At 38.1% G+C, this 18,455-nt stretch overlaps 1 protein-coding gene across 7 annotated transcripts in view; it reads left to right on the top strand.

Annotated features, from left to right (window-relative positions):
- The window catches only part of Gtdc1 (glycosyltransferase-like domain containing 1), a 363,306-nt gene that overhangs the window by 240,230 nt on the left and 104,621 nt on the right, over positions 1 to 18,455 (top strand). The gene's annotated exons all lie outside the window — the stretch shown is intronic.

Raw genomic sequence — 18,455 nt, 5'->3', positions numbered from 1 at the left:
TATGACAAGTATATTCTACACAGTATCCCAGTACAGTGGGTGTAGCTTTCAGGAAACAATGCTGAGCGATTCCCTTTAATGTTTTCTTTTCTTCTTTATGTTGACTGTTACATTTCTTTTTAAAATGCTGATCATGACTCACTAAATTGATTTCATGATCCATTAATTGGTCATGAAAACACTGACCTAGCACATACTTGATCAATTTATTTTTCCTTGGGAATACCAGAGTTTGACATGAATATGCATGTGCAGTACTTCTAAGTGACCATGCTTACTCCCTCCCCTAACACAGTCCACGTTTCTTCTTCAACATGAGAGAAATCTCATTGTTTTTACTGAGACAAAGCAGAAATGATGTCCACTGGAGCACTTACTAGCTGTGTGACTGTGAATGAATTACTTAACCCTTCTATGTCCCAATTCTCTGATGTTAAAATCTTGGGAAATAGCAATATTTGTCTCCGGCTGTTAAGAAATGGCTGATCAACATGCAAATGAAGGAAACATACAGTCCAACCAACTTAAACTGACTCTTGTTACTTGGCAAGTCTTTCTGACCTTGTGTAGATATTGGCTGTCCATCCTCAAGCTTCTTTCTTTGACTCCATAATTCTGCAGAGATTTTCTTGGTAACTTTCTAGTTTGGACACCAGATATATTGGTTTTGCATTACAAAGCTAAATTACATGATACTTTATCCATTTTGGCCTCAGTTTTTCTACTTTCCTGTCAAAGTCAGACTAATGTTTCTCACTCTTCAGCGTGACCTGAGCATACTACCATTTTTTCAGCATCCTCACAGAGGGCCTCTGGTGCTATTCAGTTCTAGAAATTCAGCAGTAACCATGGCCATCATTTGTTCCTGCTGGAGGAGTGGGGAGACACAGAATAAGCACCTATATAATATATAATGGCAACTATAATTTGGAGATAATTATAATGCTGTCAAGAAAAATGCAACAGTATAGAATAAAAAGTTTGAACCTACCAGGACTGGTGATGCATGTCTTTAATTCCAGCACCTAGGAGGCAGATCTCTCTCTGTGAGTCTGAAGCCAGCCAGAGCTATACAGTGAGAACTTTGGGACAGTGGCGGAAGTTTGAACCAACTCAATTTTCTATAATGAGTCATGTGACCTAGCATCCACATTAGAAGCATTCCCTCCTGTACCATATCCCACAAGTCCTGATTCTCCACCATAGCAAGGCTCAAGGCCTAGAGTCTGCTTTCCAGCTTAGAGTCAGTCACCTCTCCCTTCTCATGGGGTGTTTCCTTTTCAGCTACTGTGCCTTCCACTTTGTGTTATCCTTGTGTTTCTCTTCTCTTAACAGTTAGACTGTGAGGAAAAACAGTATTACACAGTAAAACATGCTCTATATAATGTGCACAAACCTTATATTTACCTTGCACACAACAACCACTATGTAGAATAGCCTTCATGAAAATTCAGTTTCATATACATATGTATGTACATACCTATTCATATTCATGCACTACAAACTACATATTCTAAGGCAATATGTATATGTATATATATGTGTGTGTGTGTATGTATATATATAATGTATTCGACCTTTAGATTCTAAATTACCAAGAGTTATAATTATTCCCATAATGACATAATAAGTGGATATTTTCATACCCATCTGATAGGATTATTAATATAATTATTACACAATTGGGGAATTGCTGTCAAACCTTGTAATATATGTAATACATATAACTTGATAATCATAATTATTTTCTCTAAAGAAATACTAATATAACTTTCAGAAAATGTATAATCTAATTTTTAGGCAATAGTTTATAAATAAACATTAATTATAGATTTTGATATATAAATTCAGGGAAACATTATGTAACTATTAAAAAGAAATGAGAGAACGTCCATATTTGGTGATTAAAGATACCCATTATAAGTAGTGAGTGGAAATTAAAAGCAAAGCTAAAAAATAATGTGCATATAGTACAACAGTGAAAACAGAATATGTGTATAGGACGTGTATAGGACCACACACCATTTTGTTTTGTCTGTTCCTGCTTTGTAACAACCAAGAAATGAAAAATCATTCCATTAAGGATATGTATGGATGTATATGTATGTGTGTATTCACATACCCTTACTAAAAAGGAAATGCACTAATTTAGCCACCAAGCCAATTACTGAGAATTTAAATCTATTTTTGGAAAAGTATGTTTCTTTAAAGTTAGAGAACAAACTATTATGTCTTTGACACAGAAATTTTAAACAAGAATGTAGAAAAGAGAAGCTTCTTTCTACTTGTTGCTTATGGTTTGAGATGTGAGCTCCCAGCTGGTCCTCCAGCCAACATGCCTGCTGCTTTTATACCCTGCTGTGATGGACAATTATCCCTCTGTAACTGTAGCCCAAAATAAACCCTTCCTTTTATTAGAAAGAAAGAAAGAAAGAAAGAAAGAAAGAAAGAAAGAAAGAAAGAAAGAAAAAAGAAAAGGAAAGAAAAGAAGAGGAAGGAAGAAAGGAGCTTAAAACTCAGTTTTTCTTTTTGTCTAAGATTCTAGATTTATCTGCTTTTTAAGCCTGTCCTCATGCTGTCATCATTGCTGCTAATAGAAAAAGATACCCCTCTCATTGGCTCTGTGCTTTGTACCAACTCCGCCAGGTGAATGCCTATCCAAGCTTGCTTCTTCTGGGAATAGGGGACTGAATATCTAGTCAGGCCACTGTTTCTTTCTGATAACTCTGACGATTAGATTTCATTTTCCCCTGGAGCCAGAATCTCTGTCCCTATAACTTCCTTCTCTCTTCTTGCCCTTTCCCTTGCCCTTGGAGATAGTGTAGTATGCATCTTCCCATCATTCCATCCCAACCCTGAGGAAGCGCCACACTCTCACTTCATGCCACTCCTTCCATGGGTAGATGGGAAGAACTGTCTTCTTGTTAAGAAGAGATATATAAGTAGGCCAGTACAGGAAGCAGCTATGAGAATCAATCAAAGATTATGCTGAGGGATGTTTCATTTCCAATCTAGATTATGATTCTGTGATTTGATATAGAGATCTGTGCCCTATGTAAATATTCTAGATTTTGGCTTTCAAACTAGAGCTTTGTATTTTCTAAGTCTTTATTTATTTTTTTCCTACATTACCAAAGATAAATACACATTTTAACGGTTACGGCTTTATTAAATAAATGACTTAATTAATTATATCCACCTGTAGATATAGGAAGCTTCCCTTGATACCCTTGCTACAATATTGACTCTCTGACATGCCACTGTGAAATAGGATCAGCTACTGTAACTCTTAAGTCCACCAACAAAATTTTTTAACAAATAAATATTGTTAAATAGATTTATGCAGATAAAGCTAAAACTCAGATAGTTCCTGTTAAATCTATACACTTTTTACTAACATCTTAACAAGTTTGTATGTAGCTTACCCAAGCAAGCTTTGTATTCTAGATAATGCTTGCTGCTTTACTTCGCCATGTATGTGTTTTTACTGGTTATGCCACATGTATTTTTTAGTCATTCAATTTTATTGATAATGATGAGAATTAAGTAAACACTGGCTTAGGTAGTAAGTCTTCCAAGTTTTGTACCAGTAACTTTGAACTTTTGTTCTATTTTTAAGCTGCTTTCTACAATATTGACAGGCATCTGATTATGTGGCTTGGTTCTAATTACAGAGACAGGCTACTTTCACACAGAGCTGGATATTTCTAAGAGACTAAACAACACATGTAGTGCTGCAAACAAGAAATGAAGCAGTGTGTTTAACTGAAAATCAACCATTGTCAGAAGGTGGTTATCAGCAACATTGACACCATGACACTGCCCTGGGCCTCATTGTTCTATTTCTCTTTCTATTTCATGATAATGTTTTTGGGGAGAGAAGCCCAACAACTGTCAATCTAATCATTATATTCAGCTTACATTACCAAGCAAAACATATTTACAGCAAGATCTACACTGTTTTTACAAGTTTATTAAAAACATGTGTTGCCCAGTGCCAGAAATAACTACAGCAAATGCTAACACCAGAGGCAAACTGTCTCTGCTTTCTTCTGAAAATTTAACTACCCCATCACTGTATGAGCTACAAGGTAGAAGGTTCCATTAGAAAATATGTGTCAGGGGAAAATATGTGCCTGTGTGTTGTAAAAGGATGGAAATGAAGAAATGGGGTGGGAGGGGTCAGTAAGATAGACTGGGGCCACAGCTCCTTTGTACCAGGCTCTGAGTTCTCAGCTAAGAGCTAAGAAAATACAGTTAAATCATAGTGACTTGTGACCATTTTGTTTATTTCATAGGACAATGGTATTACATATGACATCATTTAAGCTGTATTTTTCTCTGTGGAAATATAACGCTTTTGTATCATAGCAATCAACATTTTCATTTAGCTGTTGGTTTAGTGTCCATCCATATAGCCTTACTACCTTTAGATATCATGTACACACAATAGGGACAATTACTATCTTGTCAGCCATTGTTCCCAGCATGCAGTTAAGACAAGTATTTGGTCAGGAAGTGACTAATTGGAAAACAAGACAGAGGAAGGCTGTTTTCTGCATTTAACAAGTAGTTGGCATAAGTCATCCCTCCTACATTGGCATGATCCTATGTTACCCTTTTCTTCCCACTAGTCAGTGACATCCTCACTTAGCTGTATGATAAGCTACTACTTCCTAGTTGTCTAAGCTGTGTGCATGGCCTTAGTTGGCTCCCCATGGCCCTATGTGTTTCATATTCATCCTTCCTTTCTCCTTCCCTTCTTTCTTCCCTCCCTCCCGCCCTCCTTCCATACATCTATCCATCTATTAATCCACCTACCTACCCACCCACTTTTCAGCACCTACTCTAGTGCAGCAAGCACTGGCTACTTAAGACACATTCTGGATCTTCACTTGCTAAAATAGATCCTAACCTTGGGAGAAGCAGCAGCAAGTATCTGATCAGAAGCACCAGCTCAGATCTGAGCTGCTTAAAATCTGTTTAAAATCTCAGTGAAAGTGAACTCCCAGGGGTAATTAGTGGCAAAGAATGACAGTCCCCTCAATTTTGTTATATAATGACTTTATACAGGTTACAATTGCTTTACATTGTTGAATAATTAATAATGGTTTCTTTTTCAACTCTTGATAGCTTGTCAGGTTGGCTTCAACAATGAGAAATGTGTTTTCAAAATAAAAAGCAAATGTCAGTTTCCTATGTACTTATTACCTTCTAACAACAAAGATAATAACAATGCTATAATAGTAAATTTGGAAACGGTTTGGCAATATAAAAAATGGTTTTAAGGGGGTTGGTTGGTTGGTTGGTTGGTTGGTTTTTGAGCCATGATCTGACTACTTACAGCACTGGCTGGTCTGAAACTTACTATTTAGACCAGGCCGCCCTCAAATTCACAGAGGTCAGACTGCCTCTGCCTCCCCAGTGCTTGGATTAAAGGCATAAAGGCAGGTACCACTAGGCCCAGACATAATAAAATGCTTTTAAATAAGCAGCAATTATTATTCATATATATGTGGTTCTCATAGTTAATTTAGAATCACTTTAAGCTGTTCTTAATGCCTTTAATAGGTACGTAAGTGGGTGGGTTAATGAATGGATAAATGCATGGAAGAAGGAAGGGAGTGACAGAGGGAAGGAGGAAGAAGGAATGAGAGGGAGGGAGGAAGGAAGGGCAGAAGAATAGATGAATATGCAGGCATATTCCAAATTAGGTATGAAACACCTCTTGACTAAAATCCTTTAAATTATTCAGGAACTGCTATTTTCAGTTAAGTATTTTTTTGTTTGCTTTGTTACCTTTTATTCTATGCTTAAAGATGAAATATTCATCTTTCTGCTCATTTTGAGCATGTGGGTAAACAGCTTCACAAATAAAAAACAAGTTTTGATCTTAGCATGTAGAATGACAGAAACCAGTTAGCTAAGGTCCTATACAGAAGCAAGATAGTTCCAAGTGATCCAGTATTCCAGAGGTCTGAACAAATGAATCTTTCTTTGTAGTTAACTGTAGTGTGCATAATTTTAAAATATCTGATTGAAATCAGTCAAACCTAAAATTTATATGAGGTCCTAGATTATTGCAATGATATCCATTGTCAAAAATTACCCTGCTCATCTGAAAGGATGGCTTGGCAAGTAAGAGCAATTGCTGCTCTTCTAGATGGCCCAAGTCCATTTCTGGGCACCCAGATTGATGGGATCCAACTTACACTGGCAACAGTTCACCCAAGCTTCAGGGTATCCTACCTCATCTTTTGGCCTGTGAGGGCATCTGTATATATGTGCCATACACACTCACAGAGGCACACACACATACCCAAACATATAATAACCTTTTAAAATAAAACACTTTATTTAATGTATAATAAAACCCAACTGACAGACTTCATCACATGAATGCTTTACTTCATCAGGACATTCTGTGAGGTGCCTGAAACCACACATTTGCTGAATTGCTGGAAGATGACCTCATCATTGATATGGGTGGCTTATTCCTTAGTTAGAAGTAAATGTTTTGTGTAAAGTATAAGAGAGACTTACTATTCAGTATTAAAAGTAAACACTTTATCTGCAGAATGCATGAGGGCCACCTCTTCCTTCAGTGAAATCCATGCACTCTTCTGAGTGCATTCAGGGGAGCTTTCGGAATGCAGCTGTCTAGGTCACTCTGCAGTCCTGTTTGTGTTTGTTATGTTGTGTTGTAAGTATCTTTTTTATGTATATGTGTCACATACCTGCTGAAGCCTACAAGGGTCAGAAGAGACATCAGTTCCCCTACAAGGGCAACAGTAGATGGTTGTGAGCTATCATGTGTCTGTTTGATTGGGCTAGCTCAGAGAGACACACACACATACTATGTAGCTCATAGTATATGCGTTCTAGAATGTTCTCAAAGAAGGTACTAGATTCTTCCAGGGCTGGGAGGTATGGATATAAAGATTGCTCTTTCCCTCCCTCCCTTTGTCTCTTGTTCTCCTATGTCTTTTCATTGCTGTAATTATAGTAGTGGATTCTTAGTACTGACTTCTTTATCATAATACTTGATGTATATTACTGAGCATCCCTCTTAGGAAAAAATCTTTCTTCTGCTTTTTCTGTTCTTTTTTTCTTTGTTATGTGATTTTGTCAAGTTTTAATGAGACTAAGCTCATGTATCACAAAGAGTCACTGAAATTCTTTGTAGAGATTTTCTTAAAATTATGCTGTAACATATTATATATACAATAAGAATATATTTAGGACTGTTGAGCTTAATATTGCTGCAGAAGTGGGAACAGATTTTTGATAAAACAGATCTTATCTATCCTTCAAATAAAAACCACCATAAAAATCCTTACTTTATTGATCTTTGGCATTTTTATTTAGCTTATATTTTATCCTTAAATATTCAACTGCCATATATCATTAAAATTAGCATAGCTTTTGATTTGTTAATGGCAGCATCAACCCATATTATCCAGTGTCAAACCTATTGATACCTTAAATGTCATGATTTGGTGTCATAGCCTCCTGCTGTGGGGAGTAGGAACCAAAGCTGAGTCCTTGAGTATATGCTCTCAACCACTGAGCCATCTCTCCAGCTCCTGGAAATCTTAAGAAATTGTTGGTTTTTTCCTTGTTTGGGGGCTTGTCATCCATGTATTTTTTTTCATTTTTCCTGTCAGTGTGCTATTGTTTTTCTGTCTATCAAGTGCGAGCTTTTGTAGTTACTATAGAATAGCCTGTCTGCCACCAAGCCTCTGCAAACTCTTGCATTATCCTTATTTCTTTCCACTTCATATCTTTAGTCTCAGTGACTTTGTGTAACCTGGTTTTTCATGTCTTTTCTGTTTCTACAGACTTAGCCTATGTATCCTGACGTGAAGTGCTAGTGACACTGTGCCCCAGTGGCACATGCGTGTAATCCAGCATTCAAGGATTGCCAATTCAAGGCCTACCTAAGCAACACAGTGGCTTCAAAGCCAGCCTACAAAGCTTAGCAAGATCCACTCTTAGAATTAAAAGCAAGAAGAGGACTGGGGATATAGCTGAGGGACACAACACTTGCCTGGCCTCTTCAAGGTCCTGGAGTCAGTTCTCAGTAAGGACAGGGAAGGGGACAACAGCTGAAAGTGATCTCCTTTAGTAACTCGTACTGATTTCAGTAAGCAGGGCATTTTACCTTCCTTTCTAGTTTATGAATCACCAAGAAAGTCAGCTGTCCTTTATTATTATTTTATTTTTATTATTCGCTCATGTGTTCATCCTGAACACAGTTACCCCTTCTTTAACCACTCACTTTGCCTCCTCTCAGAAAAGAGCAGGCTTCTGGAGACATTAATCAAACACTGCATATCAGGCTACAATAAGAGCAGGCACATACCTTCAGATCAAGGCTGGATGAAGCAATCCAATATGAGGAAAAGGGCCTCACAAGCAGGCAACAGAGCCAGGGACAGGCTCCCCTACCCCATGCTTCCACTGTTTTATTCCCACAAGAACACTGAGCAACTCAGTCATGACATACATGCAGAAGACATAGGTCAGACCCCTACAGACTCCCAGATCTCTGCAAACCCCCATGAGCCCCAATCAGTTGATTTTGTGGGCCGTCCCTGGTGTCTGATCTCCTAGGGTCCCTGACCCCTGTGGCCCTCCAGTCCTTCCTCCCCTCCTCCACAGGACTCCCTTAGCTCTGCCTAATGTTTGGCTGTGGGACTCTGCATCTGCTCCTATCAATTGCAGGATGAAGCCTCTCTGATGACGATTCTCGTAGGTCTCAGCATTCTCTGCAGACAGGATAGACTGTAGGTCAAAGGCTTTGTCGCTGGGTTAGTGTCCTAATCCTTCCAATTAAGGTCTCGCCTGGTTCCAGAAGTAGGCCTGCTCGGGCTCCCTGCCTCCTATTCCTAGGAGGCTGTATTAGGGCTTCTCTTGTAGATCCCATGGAATTGCCATTGTACTAGATTTCCACCGCACTCCTGAAGTGCCTCCAAACTTCCGGTCATTTCTCCAGGATTTTCTCCCTCTGCACGTGATTTGTCCCGTTCATAACCTCACCTACCTCCAGTCTGCCCTTGAATACAGTCTATTTACCTTCCCAGTGTATAGCCTGTATCTCCTCTCCAGCCTTCCTTGTTCCTTGACCTCCCTGGATGTTTGTATTGTAGCATAACAATCTTATTTTACTGCTACTATCCGCTTACAAGCGAGTACACACCATTTTTGTCTTTCTGGTTCTGGGTAACCCCACTCAGAATAATTTTTTTTCTAGTACCATCCATTTGCCTGCAAATTTCATGATGTCATTTTTTTTTAACAGCGTAGTAATACTCCATTGTATAAACATGCCCCATTTTCTTTATCCATTCTTCAATTGAAGGACATGTAGGTGGTTTCCAGTTTCTGGCTATTGTGAATTAAGCTGCTATGAACATAGCAGATCACATGTCCTTGTGGAATACTGAGGCTTCTTTTGGGTATATGCCCAGGGGATCTTGAGGTAGATTTCCAATTTTCCGAGAAACCACCATATTGACTTCCAAACTGTCTGTACAGGTTTCCACTCCCACCAGCAGTGGGGGAGTGTTCTCCTTGACCCACATCCTTGTCAGCATGAGTTGTCATTTGTGTTTTGATCTTAGCCATTCTGACGGGTATAAGATGGATTTTCAGAGTTGTTTTGATTTGCATTTTCATGATGGCAAAGAATGTGGAACATTTCTTTAAGTGTTTCTTAAGTCATTTGAGATTCCCCTGTTGAGAATTCTCTGTTTAGACCTGTACCCCATTTTTAAATTAATTTATTCTTTTACACTCCATATTTTATTCAAACACACCCGCATCCACCCTCCTACTGTTCCACGTCCCATACCTCCTCCCCACCCACCTGTCCCCACCCCCAACCCCACCTGACATCTAAACTCCCTGGGGCCTCCAGTCTCCGGAGGGTTGATGCATCATCTCTTAATGAACACAGACCTGGCAGTCCTCTACTGTATGTGTGTTGGGGCCCTCACATCAGCCTCTGTACCCAATGTTTTTAAAAGCAGGGTTTTTTTTTTTTAATTTATTTATTATATGTAAGTACACTGCGGGTGTCTTCAGACACTCCAGAAGATGGCATCAGATCTCATTATGGATGGTTGTGAACCACCATGTGGTTGCTGGGAATTGAACTCAGGACCTTCCAAAGAGCAGTCAGTGCTCTTAAACTCTCAGCCATCTCTCCAGCCCCTGTACCCCATTTTTAATTAGATTATTTGGCCTGTTGGTATCTAGTTTTTTGAGTTGTTCATATATTTTGGATATTAGCCCTCTATCACATATAAAGTTGGTGACCTTTTCCCATTCAGTGGTCAGCCATTTAGTCCATTGGTGGTACTTCTATGAGATTCACTGTATCTGCTTTTATATTGACGTTTTTTTATCCACTTGGACTTCAGTCTTGTGCAAGGTAATAAATATAGATCTATAAGTATTCTTCTATATGCAGACATCCAGCAACATTTTTTGAAGATGCTTTCCTTTTTTTCCATTGTATATTTCTTTTTTTTTCTTTTTCCAATTTTTTATTAGGTATTTACTTCATTTACATTTCAAATGCTATCCTGAAAGTCCCTGCTCCCACTTCTTGGCCCTGGTGTTTCCCCTATACTGGGACATATAATCTTCACAAGACCAAGGGGCCTCTCTTCCCAGTGATGGCCGACTAGGCCATCTTCTGCTACATATGCAGCTAGAGACATGAGATCTGGGGGTACTGATTAGTTCATATTGTTGTTCCACCTATAGGGTTGCAGACCCCTTCAGCTCCTTGGATACTTTCTCTAACTCCTCCATGGGGGGCCCTGTGATCCATCCAATAGCTGACTGTGCGCATCCATTTCTATGTTTGCCAGGCACTGGCATAGCCTCACAAGAGACACCTATATCAGGGTCCTTTCAGCAAAATCTTGTTGGCATATGCAATAGTGTCTGCGTTTGGTGGCTAATTATGGGATGGATTCCCGGATATGATGGTCTCTGGGTGTTCTATCCTTTTGTCTCAGCTCCAAACTGTGTCTCTGTAACTCCTTCCATGGGTGTTTTGCTCCCAGTTCTAAGAAGGGGCGAAGTCTCCACACTTTGGTCTTCCTTCTTCTTCAGTTTCATGTCTTTTGCAAATTGTATCTTGTATCTTGGGTATTCTAAGTTTCTGTGCTAATATCCACTTATCAGTGAGTACATATCATGTATTTTGTGATTGGGTTACCTCACTCAGGATGATGCCCTCCATACCATTGTATATTTCTTATCAAAAAAATCAGGGGGCTAAAGATGTTTACATCAGGGTCTTTGATCATTGATCAACATGTCTGTTTTTATGCCAACACCATGTAGTTTTCATTACTGTATAGTTCTGTAATGCAGCTTGAGGTCAGGGATGGTGATACTGTAGTTCTCAGCCCATTTATATACACAGAAAGGCTACAGATTGTTTTTATTTTTTTATTTTTATTTAATCTTATATACAGCCAGTTTGCTGAAGGTGGTTATCAGCTGTCTGAGTTCTCTGGTAGAATTTTGGGGGTTGCTTCTGTGTACTTTAATATAATCTGCAAATAGTGATACCTTGACTTCTTCCTTTCCAATTTGTATCCCCTTTATTTTTTAGTTGCCTTATTGCTCTAAGTAAAACTTCAAGTACTGAATAGATAAGGAGATTGAATAGATAATGGAGAGAGTGTAAACCCTTGTCTTATTCCTGATTTTGGTAGAATTGGTTTGAGTTTCTCTCCATGTGATTTGATGTTGGCTATAGGCTTGCTGTAAATTGCCTATACCATGTTTAGTTATGTCCTTGTATCCCTAATCTCTCCAACACTTTTATAATGAAAGAGTGTTGGCTTTTGTCAAAGGCTTTTTAAACATCTAATGAGATGATCATGTGGATTTTTCCCCCTCTCAGTTTGTTATATGATAAATTACATTGACATATTTTCATATGTTGACCCATCCCTGCATCTCTGTGATGAAGCCTACTTGATCATGGTAAGTGATATATTTGATATGTACTTGGGTTCAGTTTACAAATACTTTATTCAATATTTTTCTATCAGTGTTCATGAGGGAAATTGGTCTGTAATTATCATTCTTTATTGAATGCTTGTGTGGTTTGGGTATCAGGGAAATTGTGATCTTCTAAAATAAATTTGGCAATGCCCCTCTTTTTATTTTGTGCAGTAATTTGAGCAGTGTTGGTATGAGCTCTTCTTTGAAATTCTTGGAATTTTATGCTAAAATTCTAGCTCTAGATTTGGGGGGTGGCAGTTGGGAAACTTTTAATGACTGCTATTTCCTTAGGCGTTTTAGATCTAAATAGTTTATCTAATCTAGATTTAGCTTTGGTAAGTATTATCTCTAGAAAAAACTGTCCATTTCTTTTAGGCTTTCCAGTTTTATGGAGTATACATTGTTGAAGTATGACCTAATGATTCCTTAGATTTCCTCAGTGTCTGTTATTATGTCCACCTTTTCACGTCTGATTTTCATTTGGATATCCTTTCTCAGTGTTTTTTTTTTTTTTTTTTTTTTGTTAGTTTGGAAAAGGGTATCTTGTGTATCTTGCTGAATTTCTCAAAAAGAACACTCTAACTTTCATTGATTATTTGTATTGTTCTTGTTTTTATTGTATTAACTTCAGCCTTGAGTTTGAGTATTTCCTGCTGTCTACTTCTCTTGGTATGTTTGCTTCCTTTTGTTCTAAAGCTTGCAGATGTCCTGTTAAACTGCTAGTATCAGATCTCTTCACTTTCTTTATGAAGGCACTTAGTGCTATGAACTTTCTTCCTAGCACCACTTTTCAAGATTTTTGAAAACTTGTGACCTACAAGTTTTGGTCTGTTTTGCATTGATTTTCATTGAATCCTAAGAGGTCTTTAATTTCTTTCTTATTTTTGTCTTATTTCTGTAATTGTTCAGTATGATGTTTTCCAGTTTCCATGAGTTTGTAGGCTTTCTGTTCTTGTTTAAGTCCAGCTTTAACCCATGGTAGTCTAATCGTACTTAGTACATAACAGGAGGTTATTTCAATTTCCTTCTCTCTGTTGAAACTTGCTTTGTAACTAGCTAAATGCCCAATTTTTCAAAATGCTCTGTGAGGTGCTGAGAAGAAGGTACATTCTTTTGTGTCTGGGTGAAATATTCTGTAGATATCTGTTAGGCCTATTTGATTAATAATGTCTGTTAACTCCACTATTCCTCTGTTTAGTTGTCATCTGAATGACACGTTCATTGGTGAGAATAAGGTGTTGAAGTTCCTCACTATTAATGTGTGAGGCTCAATATTTGATTTAAGCTTTAGTAATATTTCTTTTACAAATGTGGGTGCCCTTGCATTTGGGGTATAGATGTTAAGAATTGAAATGCCATCTTAGTAAATTTTTCCTTTGATGAATATGAAATGTCCCTCTCTATCTCGTTTCAATAATTTTGATTTGAACTCTATTTTGTTAGATATATAGAGCTATAGAGTAACTCCCCAGCTGGCAAACACAGAAGTGAGTGCATATCTAATGAATTCTTTTGTGATTGCTTTACCTCACTGAGGTTGCTATCCTCCAGATACATCCATTTGCCCAAGAATTTCATAAATTCATTGTTTTTTATAGCTGAGTAGTACTCCATTGTGTAAATGTACCACATCTTCTGTATCCATTCTTCTGTTGAGGTACATCTGGGTTCTTTCCAGCTTCTGGCTATTATAAATAAGGCTGCTATGAACATAGTGGAGCATGTATCCTTATTACCAGTTGAAACATCTTCTGGGTATATGAGCAGGAGAAGTATTGCTGGATCTTCCCGTAGTATTATGTCCAATTTTCTGAGGAACCTACAGACTGACTTCCAGAGTGGTTGTACAATATTTCAATCCCACCAGCAATGGAGGAGTGTTCCTCTTTCTCCACATCCTCACCAGCATCTACTGTCACCTGAATTTTTTATCTTAGCCATTCTGGCTGGTGTGAGGTGGAATCTCAGGGTTCTTTTGGTTTGCATTTCCCTGATGATTAAGGATGCTGAACATATTTTCAGGTGCTTCTCAGCCATTTGGTATTCCTCACTTGAAAATTCTTTGTTTAGCTCTGTACCCCATTTTTAATGGAGATATTTGAATTTCTGGAGTCCAGCTTCTTGAGCACTTTGGATATTAGTCCCCTATCAGATTTAGGATAGGTAAAGATCCTTTCCCAATCTGATGGTGGCCTTTTTGTCTTATTGACAGTGTCTTTTGCCTTGCAGAAGCTTTGCAATTTTATGAGGTCCCATTTGTCAATTCTTGATCTTACAGCACAAGCCATTGCTGTTCTTTTAGGAATTTTCCCCCTGTGCCCATATCTTCGAGGCTTTTTCCCACTTTCTCCTCTATTAATTTCAGTGTCTCTGGTTTTATGTGGAGGTCTTTAATCCGCTTAGACTTGAGCTTTGTACAAGGAGATAAGAATGGATCAATTCGCATTCTTCTACATGATAACCGCCAGTTGTGCCAGCACCATTTGTTGAAAATGCTGTCTTTTTTCTACTGGATGGTTTTAGCTCCCTTATCAAGGATCAGTGACCATAGGTGTGTGGATTCATTTCTGGGTCTTAAATTCTATTCCATTGATCTACCTGTCTGTCACTGTACCAGTACCATGCAGTTTTTATCATAGTTGCTCTGTAGTACTGCTTGAGGTCATGCATGGTGATTCCACCAAAGGTTCTTTTATTGTTGAGAAGAGTTTTTGCTATCCTAGGTCTTTTATTATTCCAGATGAATTTGCAAATTGCCCTTTCTGTCTCAGTGAAGGACTGAATTGGAATTTTGATGGGGATTGCATAGAATCTGTAGATTGCTTTCGGCAGGATAGCCATTTTGACTATATTAATCCTGCCAATCCATGAGCATGGGAGATCTTTCCATCTTCTTTGATTTCTTTCTTCAGAGACTTGAAGTCCTTATCATACAGATCTTTCACTTCCTTAGTTAGGGTCACACCAATAAATATAAAGTATTTTATATTATTTGTGACTATTGTGAAGGGTGTTGTTTCCCTAATTTCTTTTTCAATCCGTTTATCCTTTGTATAGAGAAGGGCCATTGATTTGTTTGAGTTAATTTTATATCCAGCTACTGCACTGAAGCTGTTTATCAGGTTTAGGAGTTTTCTGGTGGAATTTTTGGGGTCACTTAAATATACTATCATATCATCTGAAAATAGTGATATTTTGACTTCTTCCTTCCCAATTTGTATCCCCTTGATGTCCTTTTCTTGTCGAATTGCTCTGGCTAGAATTTCAAGTACTACATTGAATAGATAGGGAGAAAGTGGAAAGCCTTGTGTAGTGCCTGATTTTAGTGGAATTGCTTTGAGTTTCTCTCCATTTAGTTTGATGTTGGCCTTGAATTTCTGAACTTTCCAAGACTTTTATCATGAAGGGGTGTTGGATTTTGTCAAATGCTTTCTCATCATCTAACGAGATGATCATGTGGTTTTTATCTTTGAGTTTGTTTATATAGTGGATTACTTTCATGGATTTCCGTATATTAAACCATCCCTGCATCCCTGGGACGAAGCCTACTTGGTCATGATGAATGATCATTTTAATGTGTTCTTGGACTTGGTTTGCGAGGATTTTATTGAGTATTTTTGCATCGATGTTCATAAGGGAAATTGGTCTGAAGTTCTCTTTCTTTGTTGGATCTTTGTGTGGTTTAGATATCAGAGTAATTGTGGCTTCATAGAATGAATTGGGTACAGTACCTTCTGTTTCTATTTTGTGGAATAGTTTGAGGAGAGTTGGAATTAGGTGTTCTTTGAAGGTCTGATAGAACTCTGCACTAAACCCATCTGGTCCTGGGCTTTTTTTTTGGTTGGTAGACTATTGATGACTGCTTCTATTTCTTTAGGGGAAATGGGACTGTTTAGATTGTTAGTCTGATCCTGATTTAACTTTTGTACCTGGTATCTGTTTAGGAAGTTATCCATTTTATCGAAGTTTTCTAGTTTTGTTGAGTATAGCCTCTTGTAGTAGGATCTGATGATGTTTTGGATTTCCTCAGGTTCTGTTGTTATGTCTCCTTTTTCCGTTTTGATTTTGTTAATTAGGATACTGCCCCTGTGCCCTCTAGTTAGTCTGGTTAAGGGTTTATCTATCTTGTTGATTTTCTCAAAGAACCAGCTCCTGGTTTGGCTGATTCTTTGAACAGTTCTTTTTGTTTCTACTTTGGTTGACTTCAGCCCTGAGTTTGGTTATTTCCTGCCCCCTCCTCCTCTTGGGTGAATTTGCTTCCTTTCATTCTAGAGCTTCTAGGTGTGTTGTCGGGCTGCTAGTGTGTGCTCTCTCTAGTTTCTTTTTGGAGGCACTCAGGGCTATGAGTTTTCCTCTTAGGACTGACTTCATTGTGTTCCATAAGTTTGGGTATGTTGTGGCTTCATTTTCATTAAAAAGTCTTCAATTTCTTTCATCCTTGACCAAGGAATCATTGAGTAGAGTGGTGTTCAGTTTCCATGTGAATGATGGCTTTCTATTATTTACGTTGTTATTGAAGATTAGCTTTAGTCCATGGTGATCAGATAGGATGCATGGGGTAATTTCAATATTTTTGTATCTGTTGAGGCCTGTTTTGTGACTGATTCTATGGTCAATTTTGGAGGAGGTACCATGTGGCTCTGAGAAGGTATATCCTTTTGTTTTAGGATAAAATGTTTGTAAATATCTGTTAAATCCATTTGTTTAATAACTTCCATTAGTGTCCATGTGTCTCTGTTTAATTTTTGTTTCCATGATCTGTCCATTGGTGAGAGTGGTGTGTTAAAGTCTCCCACTATTATTCTGTGAGGTGCAATGTGTGCCTTGAGCTTTACTAAAGTTTCTTTAATGAATGTGGCTGCCCTTGCATTTGGAGCATAGATATTCAGAATTGACAGTTCATCTTGGTAGATTTTACCTTTGATGAGGATGAAGTGCCCTCCTTGTCTTTTATGATAACTTTGGGTTGGAAGTGAATTTTATTCGATATTAGAATGGCTACTCCAGCTTGTTTCTTTGGACCATTTGCTTGGAAAATTGTTTTCTAGCCTTTTACTCTGAGGTAGTGTCTGTCCTTTTCCCTGAGTTGGGTTTCCTATAAGCAACAAAATGTTGGATCCTGTTTATGTAGCCAGTCTATTAGTCTATGTCTTTTTATTGAGGAATTGAGCCCATTGATGTTAAGAGAAATTAAAGAAAAGTAATTGTTGCTTCCTCTTATTTTTCTTGTTAAAGTTGGGATTCTGTTCTTGCAGCTGTCTTCTTTTAGGTTTGTTGAAGGATTACTTTCTTGCTTTTTCTAGGGTGTAGTCCGTCCTTGTGTTTGTGTTTTCTCTTTATTATCCTTTGAAGGGCTGGATTTGTGGAAAGATAATGTGTGAATTTGGTTTTATCATGGAATACTTTGGTTTCTCCCTCTATGGTATTTGAGAGTTTTGCTGGATATAGTAGCCTGGGCTGGCATTTGTGTTCTCTTATGGTCTGCATAACATCTATCCAGGATCTTTCATAGTCTCTGGTGAGAAGGCTGGTGTAATTCTCATAGGCCTGCCTTTATATTTTACTTGACCTTTTTCCCTTACTGCTTTTACTATTCTATCTTTATTTAGTGCATTTGTTGTTCTGATTATTAGTGTCCGGAGGAATTTCTTTTCTGGTCCAGTCTATTTGGAGTTCTTTAGGCTTCTTGTATGTTCATAGGCATCTCTTTCTTTAGGTTTGGGAAATTTTCATCTATAATTTTGTTGAAGATATTTGCTAGCCCTTTAAGTTGAAAATCTTCATTCTCATCTACTCCTATTATCCATAGGTTTGGCCTTCTCATTGTGTCCTGGATGTTTTGAGTTGGCATCTTTTTGCATTTTGCATTTTCTTTGATTGTTGTGCCCATGTTCTCTATGGAATCTTCTGCACCTGAGATTCTTTCTTCCATCTCTTGTATTCTGTTGCTGATGCTCACATCTATGGTTCCAAATTTCTTTCCTAGGGTTTCTATCTCCAGCATTGTCTCATTTTTTTTTGTTTTCTTTATTGTTTCTACTTCCCTTTTTAGGTCTTGGATGGTTTTGTTCAATTCCATCACCTCTTTAGCAGTGTTCTCCTGTATTTCTTTAAGTAAATTATTAAAGCCTTTCTTGATGTCCTCTACCAGCATCATGAGATATGATTTTAAATCCGAGTCTTGCTTTTCGGGTGTGTTGGGGTATCCAGGACTGGCTGAGGTGGGTGTGCTGTGTTCTGATGATGGTGAGTGGTCTTGGATTCTTACGTTTGCCTTTTGCCATCTGGTAATCTCTGGAGTTAGTTGTTATAGTTGTCTATGGTTGGAGCTTGTTCCTCCTGTGATTCTGCTAGCCTCTGTCAGCAGACCTGGGATTCTAGCTCTCTCCTGAGTCTCAGTGGTCAGAATACTCTCTGAA

Source organism: Mus musculus, chromosome 2 (assembly GCF_000001635.26).
Source record: "Mus musculus strain C57BL/6J chromosome 2, GRCm38.p6 C57BL/6J".
NCBI classification, from domain to species: domain Eukaryota; kingdom Metazoa; phylum Chordata; class Mammalia; order Rodentia; family Muridae; genus Mus; species Mus musculus.
The sequence above is the reverse complement of the archived record's forward strand: the minus strand, read 5'-3'. Positions and strand labels throughout refer to the sequence as shown.